Here is a 10,737-nt window from a genome sequence, read left to right as displayed (position 1 = left end):
CTCAAGCTATCAAACCACGCACGTGGTGCCTGTTTTAAACCATATATGGCTTTATGCAACTTACAAACTAGTTTCTCATCACCAAATTCAAACCCAGGGGGCTGAGTCATGTATACTTCTTCTGTAAGCACTCCATTGAGAAAAGCATTATTGATGTCAACTTGCCTAAGTTGCCATCCTTTTGACAAAGCTAATGTCAATATGACACGTACAATTACTGGTTTAACAACAGGACTAAAAACTTCATGAAAGTCAATACCTGGTTGTTGAAGAAACCCCTTTGCTAACAATCTTGCTTTATATCGAGCAATTGAACCATCAACATTTCTTTTGATTCGAAATAACCACTTACAATGCACTGCCCTTCTGTCACTTGGTAATGACACTAGAGACCATGTTTTATTTCTCAGCAAAGCCTCATACTCCTCTTGAACAGCAGCCTTCCAATGTGGACTAGCCAAAGCCTATTTAATGCTATGTGGTTCTTCATCAATCCATGATGTGGCTTGAAAAATCTTTGGTTTTGAAATGCCACTCTTACTCCTTGTTCGCATTGGATGAATGTTCAATATCGAGCTACAATCAGCTCCCATATCTATATGTGGCAGTGTTGTTTCAATTGGAACAGTAATGGAACTCGATTCTGCTGGAATATCATCTTCACTATTAGTTGCATGAGCATTTTGACTTTCAGTCGCTCCTCCACTGTTTACTTCATGATTTGGCTGACTGTCAGCACCTTCTTCATCTTGCATACTTTCATCTTGCATACTATTCATAGATGAAGTAGTATCAACCCATCCTTGTTGAGTTTGAACCTGTGGAGCAAAGAGAATGGGTAATTCCCACGTTGAAACATGTGAGTCTGCATGTTCTTGATTTGTCATCTTGCATGCATCATAGGGAAATTTGTTTTCATCGAAAATGACATGCCTCGAAACAAACATCCTCCCAGCATCATCAAGGCATCTATATCCTTTGTGTGATGGACTGTATCCAAGGAACACACACTGCTTGGATCTATATTCAAGCTTATGATGATTAAATGGTCTCACCAAAGGAAAGCAGGCACAACTAAACACTCGTAACATGGAATAGTCAGGAGATTGTTGGTGTAAAACCTGAAATGGAGACTTCCCATTTAACACCTTTGTAGGTAAGCGATTTATAAGATACACAGCCGAGATGAAAGAATAACTCCAAAATTTCAAAGGTAATGAAGCTTGAGATAGCAGAGCCAGGCCCATTTCAACCACATGACGATGTTTCCTTTCAGCCTTGCCATTTTGCTCAAATGTACTTGGACAAGAGAGTCGATGCTGGACTCCATTGGTTAGAAACCAACCTCTTAGAGATAGATATTCTCCTCCACCATCACTCTGCAAACTCTTAATCTTAACTCCAAATTGCACCTCAATAAGTTTGTAAAAATTTAGAAAGCAATGCATTACTTCTGACTTTATTTTAATCAAGTAAAGCCAGGTAAATCTACTGTATACATCAATGAAGGACACATAGTAGGCATATCCATCACTAGAAACAAATGGTGTTGGCCCCCATACATCAGAAACAACTAGTTGAAAAGGAGCTTTGTATTCAGTGAGTGAACTAGTGAATGGCAGCTTGTGAGCTTTACTTTGTAAGCAAGCATTGCAAACAGAAGCCAAGGAACTTTCATTAGAAGCAACATTACAAGTTTTCATAACAGTTTTTACCACACTAACAGATGAGTGCCCTAGTCGTCTATGCCATAAGTCTAACAAGCCACAAGACTTTGACATATTATTTAGTTGTATTTGCTTCTTAGGAGATAAAAGCTAATAGAGTCCTTCATATGTGAGCTTCCCTTTCAACAAAACACTCTGTGTCCGAGCATCCTTCACAAAACATTAAAGCGGATGGAATTCAATAAAGACATCATTATCTCGAGTAAACTGAGAAACAAACAGTAAATTTTTCTTAATGTCAGGAACATGCAAAACATTTTTCAAAATCAGCTGCTTTGTTTTAGATGGCAAGTAACTTTGACCGATATGAGATATTGTCACACCTTCCCCATTTCCCATTTGAAGACACTGATTACCTGTGTAGGTCATACTAGTGTTTAGTAACGATGAATCATTTGCAACATGATGTGTTGCCCCCGTGTCTGGATACCAAACTGGATCGATACTGCTGGTTGTTGCAGCAGGTCGAGGCAATGAAGTAGTAGAGGCAAAGCCAGTTGGAGAAGCCATGAACACTTGTGAATTTTTAACTGAATCCACACCAACATGAGTAGGTAGTGGCGGGTACCAAGGAACCCCTTGATGGAAAGATCCTGGACTAGGCATCACAAAATGAGGATTAGAGTAATAATAACCAGGAGGGGATGAAAACGATGCACTTATGGAGGGAAAATGAGCACTCATTGCATGATTAAGAACATGAGCATTTGAAGAGAACTGTTGATTTCCAGCAGAAGCTTAAGCTGGCTTCCACCCTTCATTGTTTCGATTGCCATAATCAACACCAGTGAAATTTCTATCAAAACGATGATAGCATTTGTGCACTGTGTGACCAAATTTGCCACAAAGCTGACATTTAGGACGATTATCAAATCGACCTCGACCACGACCACTAGATTGACCACGCACAGCTTCATCGTGTTTTGAAACAATAGTGATATCAGAATCCTCCAATTCATTCACCTTATTTTCACCTGTAGATTTAGAAATCAAATTTGCTGAAATTTCTTCAGTGAGAAACGCCTTATGACGAGCTTCACAGTCAAGTAACATTTCAGTGAGCACGTCTAAAGAGACATTATCACGAGATGCAATTGCAATGACTGATTCAAACTCCATGGACAGACCGACAAGAATAACGCTAACTTGCTCATGTTCAGCAATCGGACTACCTGCAGCACATAACATATCACAAATGGATTTGACTTTGGCAGAAACTCATTCACTGTTTGGCCAGCTTTGCGTTGAGAATGAAGACTGTGTCGAAGTGATGACACCTTGGCACTTGATCGAGCACCAAACAATCGTGAAATAGTATTCCAAATGGAAATAACAGAGGTAAAACCAGTGAGATGTGGTAAAACCTCAGTGCTGACAGTAGTAAGTAACCATGATGCCAACAACTTATCTTGTTGTTGATAGAGAGTGGACGTCGAGTTGTCCTCAACATTTCCAGATTCCACCGTTGCAACCGTCACAGGAGGTCCACCTTCATCCGTGATGAATCGAAGTAATCCATAACCATCTATAATGAGAGAAACCTGATGTTTCCATAGTAGGTAAGTACTTTCAGAAAGCTTGACCACATCCTGCTTGGGAATGTGTTGAACTGAGGAGATCTCCATGAAATGCAGCCACACGCAGCAAAGACAAAGAAAAAAATAGGCTACCAGCCCTGGCGACTGATACCATGTTAAAATATCACCATAGCTAAGTAACTAACTCACACAGAAACCATGAATTACTGCTTTCATTCATTTGTAAATTCATACCTTCTACAGCAGTAGCACAAGTCTATTTAAACAGCATATGATGAAATGAAAAAAAAAGAGGGAAAGATTGTTAGGACGTTAGAGGAAAGAGAGAGTTTGTTAAGACAACTCTAACCACCTCACGCACAATACACATGCATGACTCATATTAATCTATGCATACATCATTCATATTATCATCATACACTAACAAGACAAACAATTTCTTTATGTCAAAACTCCCATGAGAAGAAGTAACTCACGGTCAAAGGAACCCGAGTAGCCTAGTAAATCGGCAAATTAAGTGCCCTCCATATCAAGGTTGCTTTAGAAACATCATTGTGCTCTTGGAGGGTGCCATCTGAAATGTCTGCTGGAACTATATGTTGTTGGTGGTTCAGGCATCTGGTTTTTTCTCTTCCGATTCGGGAATAAGTTCGATCATCAAAATCGAAATGCAATGAACCTCTTGAAGTTTTTGGGAAACATAATCCTCCACAAGACCCGAGGGAAAAATCTAATTCAAGACTAAATCCAAAGCGAGAGACTCAGACAATTCGAACCAACAAGAATGATGACTATGAACAATATCGCCATGGATGGACCGAGGGTTGCTGGAGTACGAGCACTTACTATATTGATGATCTAGTTTTTACATATCTTAAAATTTTATAATTTCGTACCATCAAAATTTCTAATATATCTTTCTAAGTTCGAATGTTTCTACATAAAATCTTACGTCGGATATGGCGTCATTATAATGGCATCATTATATTTGAAAACAAAAACCCACCTGGAAATGTAGCAATGCTTGGTGAAGTATTCAAGGCGTACCACTCCACCTGACGCCAGGCACGAGAAGGCAGGCGTAGCCATCGTCAATGGCGGCAACATATCTCGATCACGATGAATAAAAGAATACAGTTAGCTATCTCATCAGAATGAATACAGGAAACTAACAATGGAATACACAAAGCTTAAGGAAAAAAGAAAGAAGACGAACACACCAGTGAGTTCATTTTTGGTAGTGTTTCTTTCTTTTGAACGATCAACTGAAAACCAACTCTATCTTTGCTCAAAATCTTAGCTATAAAAATAGGTGAAAAGACCTGTCAAGTCCTCTTACTTTTAAAATATGACAAATGTGTCCTTCAAAATAGGACACATTTATGTAGTTTACCCTTTTTCTAATGTGGAAATTAACCCATCCATGTGGCACTTAACGTGCCAACTGTGTTTTCCGTCATGTCTGTTAATGGCTGTTAACGTTGAGTGACCAGTTTGTAACTAATCGATAACATTAGTGACCGATTTGTAACTTTTGAAACATCAGTGGAGAAAACAAAAACTACCAAAAACATTAGTGACTAACTTTGTAGTTTACCCTAGTATATATTATTCATAAGAATAAGACGAAGACATGTGGATTTTATTTTATTCTTTAATTGTTAAAGTAGATTTTAGTTATTAAATTAGCGAGAGTTAACAGTCAAAGACTAAAATCGAATGGATCAATAGATCAAAATCAATCTATTTTTAACGTTGTAACCATATCAACCAGCAAGACCTAGTCAGCCAGAACTCGTAGCTAGTCTTCCCACAAATCACGTATCATAATTTTATATTTTTCGTATATTGCATATTTCTATAGTTTTATTTCAATAACCATGTATGATATTCTTACCATACTATTAAGGATGGGCATAGACCCGAAACCGACGGGTTTCAAGTCGACTTGACCCGATCGGGCCGGATTCGGATTTAGGATGAAAAATATCCGATCTGAAAAATATATAATTTTACCTTATATATTTAGGAATAATTACAATAATATCTCTCTATATAATATATTTTTTAATTAAGTCATTGCTTTATTGAATAAAAATAATATTTTTTTTATTATTTCGGGTCGGGTCAGGGTGAAATCTTGTTTTGGTCGGATCAAGTCAGATCTCGGGTGAAGTATTTCTTGTTCTCGGGTTGGGTCGGGTGGACCAAAAACTAGACCTAACCCATGCCCATCCCTATGTACACTTTTAATGGGGACAAATTTGTGTGCTCTCAACATATCTAAAATGGATAATCGAGAGGCACTAGTTTGTGTTCGATGTGGGACTATGGTGTCCGTTGGGTGGTGGAGACTCATTTCCATCGGAGAAAAACACAAAACAGTCTACGTTCTTCACCCAGTGCCATGTCCTTGCTAAAGGATCTTTCATTAACATGTCTCGAGATCTGCACTACTATTGGGCGCGTCTAGTCATCTATATTGCATTAGCCGCTGCCCTTGGTACTGTGTTTGGCCGCATCGGGATGGACTATAGATCGATTCGGGTTCGTAAATGAACACACATGAGTTTGATTTCAACACTTCTAAACTGCTGATCATCAGATCGATTTCAACAATTTTGAGCCCTTCTTTTTCAGGCCAGAGGTTCACTGATGGTGTTTGTGGCAACGTTTCTAACTTTCATGGCCATTGGTGGATTTCCTTCTTTTGTAGAGGAAATGAACGTTTCTAAATATATAAAGATTTGAAGTTTTTAGGGTCCCCCACCTGCTAGATGTTTAGTTTAATTTGATCCATTTATTCAAAGGTTAATTTTATTGAAAATTTTGGATGTCATCTCGTTATAGCTAGGGGTGAGTAGGGGTGAGTATTCGATCGAGTCGAGTTAAAAAAATTTCGAGTTATTTGAGTTGATGAGTCATATTTTACAATTCGAACTAAATTTGAAATTTTTTCGAGTCGAGTTATTCAAGTTTCTATACTAATTTTATTATAATTATTTATAGTATTATGGAAATTATTTGTTCCATTTTTTTTTACTTTATCTAACCATAATATATATATATATTATATTCTTTCATGTTATAATGTCATTTAATCTATCAAATACAATCTAAAATTATGAGATATATTGATAATAGTATATTTTAAAGAAAGTATTTTGAGGGTAAATATTGATGAGAGTATAAATGAGTTAAGGAATTGATAAGAGAAAGAATTTGCAAACAATTGTAGTCAACATACCAAATTGAGTAAAATGCAAAGTTAAGGGGCTAAATAAGAAAGAGAGTACATCTTTAGTAAAAAACATAGGTATTCTATTGTGGTATATAATCATGTGGTTTAAATTTGGTAAAAATTGAACTTAAAATAAATGACAAATTGAAGGAATAAGGAGATTATGAAAAATTGAAGGACTAAATTGAAAAAAAAATTATCAAAAAGAGGAATTGAAGGTACACATGTATTCTACTATGGTTTAGGAGAATGTGACTCAAATTTGATAATAAAAAAATAAACTTAAAATAAATGACAAATTGAAGAAATAAGGAGACTATAAAAATTGAAGGACTAAATTGAAAAATAAAAATTTGTTATCAAGAAAAGGAATTGATATTACACATGTATTCTACTATAGTTTAGGATCATGTGACTCAAATTTGGTAAAAAAACAGTCTTAAATAAATGACGAATTAAATAAATAAGGAGATTATGAAAAATTGAAGAACTAAATTGAAAAATAAAAATTTATTATCAAAAAGATGAATTGAAAGTAAACATGTATTTTCGAGTTTTTCGAGTCAAGTTATTCTACTCAACTAAAATTATAAATACAGTTTTCGAGTTCGAGTCAAGTTGAAATTTTGAATTTCCGAGTTACTCGAAAAATCAAAAAGTTGACTAAGTATTTTGATAGTTTTCCGATTTAATCCCTGATTTCATTATTTCTTCAATTCCTCATTCATTTTAAGTTCATTTTTTAATCAAATTTGAAGCACATACTCCTAAATCATAGTAAAATACATTTTTTGAATTTTTGAAACATTCATTTCAACTCGATTCAAATAAATTCTTAATTTATTCAAATTGATTATTGGGTTTCGATTTTATTTTATTTTAATGAAATAGCTTTGTTTTATGGAGTAGTAGTTTTTTACATTCTTTGATAAATTTTTGACTCTTTTTTTTCCATAAATATTACTAACAAATTTAATATCTTAATTTTTTTTTAAATAAAATAACTTTGTTTTATAATAGTTTCTTACATTCTTTTATAAAACTATAAATCAAAATAACATAATTAGAAAATTAAAAAAATAATTATTATAGTTCTAAAATAATTCTTTTTTTAATTTTTTAATTATAATAATTTAATTTTCTTTTATCATTTTATAATCTACTACTGATTCTTCCCGAACTCATAACTAATTATGTTGATTCCAATCACAACCTCATAAGCTAACAAACATCATTGATGTCAACCGTGGCGGATGTGTATATTCTTCAGGATGAACACGTGTTGATTGAACGTTCCGTCTTAAAATTTTATTTGTGTTAAATTCACACGAAAAATTTATATTACTAATAAATATATGTTCATTTTAAAAAATATTTCTAAATATCTCATTGTCGTATTAGTTAAATCATCATAAAAATCTAATTATATATACGTGTATAAACCTGATGCACATGATAAAAAATCTAAACTATGCAGTGTTTTTTCTTTTGTTGTTTGTATACCTCGCCGCCGCCCGCGGTGTCACTCTCAGAAATCTCCTCCACACAAAGGTGGAAAGTCGCCACGAGAAGCACAATTATCTTTTCAGTGTTGCGTGTGCTTACACATGATACACATGATATTTCTTGTACTCTATATTGAATGTGATGGGTGAATCGATTATAACCATTAGTCAGTTTGATTTTTATGGTATCATGTCTGTAAATAGAGATAGCCAGTTTGAATGTAAGATTTTCGATCAACTCAATTCGATCTAAAAAAATAACCCTCAACCTAAAAATCGATTCTATCTGAGTTAAGGGTGACTTCATCCAATCCGAATTAGACTAGACTCGAAATAAATATATTTATAAAAAATATTATTATTTTTATTTAATAAAATAAGAATCTAATTGAAAAAAATAATATATATAGGGCTTATTATAATTATCCATAAACATATATGGTAAATTTACATTATTTCATTGGTCAAAGAAAGAACAAATGGAGATCGTCATCCTTTTAAAAATTAACCCGACCCAAATATATATTTTTTAAAAATTAACCCGATCAGATCGAGTTAGAATCCAACCCTATATATAGGGATGGATCAAAGAAAGAACAAATGGAGATCGTCATCCTTTTTAAAATTTAAATTATCTTGCATTTAAATATTTATTTAAATATTTTTATTAATAATATATTATTATTGTTAAAACATTTTAATATTTCGATATAACAAATTAAGTTAAATGGATTTTAAGATTTTCCAAAATGATTTTCTAAGTATATTCGATATAACTATTCGAATATCAAAACATTACTCCAAATATTTCAAAAATCATTTTTGATCCTTACTTAAGTGTAAAATTAAGTTTTAATCATAAAACAATTTCAAAATATTTTACAAAGTATTTCGAACCAATTCAAAGCCAAAAATTCCAGAATACTCAGAGGGAACCGATTCCCCCCCCATAGGAGGAACCGATTCCCCCCTGAATGGTTTGGCTCCGAGATTTCCAGAATGCTCGGAGGGAACCGATTCCCCCCAAGGGGGTACCGATTCCCCCCTGTTCAACGGTCGAAATATTTGAATTTTACACTTAGGGAACCGATTCCCTATGATAGGGAACCGATTCCCCCCACTGTCCAAGCTGTTTTATTAAATGTTTTCACACTAAAACGGCTATAATATCTTCTCTAATTATCCCCAACGTTCAGAAGTGATTCAAGGTATATTTAAGCAAGCTTAGAAGCCATTGATCAACAACAAGAAACATCAAGCAACTAGAATCAAGAGAGAATCAAAGAGAAAGCATCAAACCTCAAGTTTGAGCATTTCAAGCCCATTTTCATTCAATATTCATTTTGCTTTCAAGAACACTTTTTGTGCTCAATTGTATTCATCTTTGAGTGTTCTTTCTTTGTTCTAGAATTGTGCAAACATCTTACCTTGTGAGGTTTTCTTGTAAGTTTGCAAATTTGTAATCTTCTCTTTGAGAAAAGAGTGTTCTCAAGAGTTGGGGTATACTCTTGAGAGAATTGTAAGGTTATCTCTTTGGCCTCAAAAGAAAGAACAAATTAGTGAATTTGTTGGAAAATCCTTAGTGTGGATAGCTAAGGTAGTGGACGTAGACTTTGTTTGAGAAAGTCGAACCACTGTAAATCGCTGTGCAATTGCTTTCAATTTTCTGCAAAAGCTTCCACAAAATTTTTATTGCCAATTCACCCCCCTCTTGGCCAATTTCGTCATTCGATTAACTCAACAATTGGCATCAGAGCCTAACTCATTTGAAGGTTTAATCGCCTCTTGAGTCGATCCGGGAAGAGTTACATCGATTACAAAGTCATCAATGGCCTCCACTTCAAACTTCGACTCCGGTCTTGATTCGATGCCCGTCAACAAGCCTCCTTTCTTCAATGGAGCTAACTATGCCTATTGGAAGAATAGAATGATGTACTTCATTCAAGCAAGTGACATGGGAGCATGGAATGCTGTAGAAGAAGGATACATCAAACCTCTCACTCATCCAAGGTTGTGGAGTGAAGGAGAGACAAGAATGTTCCAGCTCAACTCCAAAGCCATCCATATTATTTTTGTGCTCTTGGACCAGATGAATACGGAAGAGTTTCATCGTGTACAACCGCCAAAGAAATATGGGACAAACTTCAAGTCACACATGAAGGTACAGATGAGGTAAAGAAATCAAAAATTAGTATTCTAACGCATAGCTATGAAAATTTCAGGATGAAACCAAATGAAGACATCAAAGCTATGACGGATAGATTTTCAACGATTGTCAATGGTCTCAAATCATATGGAGAGATCATCTCAAATGAAAAGCTTGTGAGGAAGTTAGTCTACTCCCTCCCAAAATCATGGCAATCAAAGAAGACGGCAATCATCGAGTCTAAGGACCTATCGTCCTTAACTCTTGAAGAACTTATCGGTTCACTCCTCACTCATGAGATGATGCTTGAAGATGAGGTGGACCTTGATAAAGTTGAAGAGACACCAAAGGAGAAGGAGAAGAAGAAAACATTGGAGTTGCTCTCAAATCCACAAAAGATGAGAGTGATTCTAATGATGATGATGACGAGGAAATGGCATTGTTTGCCAAACGGTTCAGAAAAATGATGAGACCTTACCAAGGAAGAAAATTCAAACGAAACGAAGGCCTCAAAAATGAACCAAAAGAGAAGGACCCAATCATTTGCTATGAATGCAAAAAGCCGGGGCATGTCAAATAT

The sequence above is a fragment of the Hibiscus syriacus genome, unplaced genomic scaffold (assembly GCF_006381635.1).
Source record: "Hibiscus syriacus cultivar Baekdansim isolate YM2019G1 unplaced genomic scaffold, ASM638163v2 tig00111834_pilon, whole genome shotgun sequence".
In the NCBI taxonomy this organism is placed as follows: domain Eukaryota; kingdom Viridiplantae; phylum Streptophyta; class Magnoliopsida; order Malvales; family Malvaceae; genus Hibiscus; species Hibiscus syriacus.
This window is presented reverse-complemented; position numbering follows the sequence as displayed.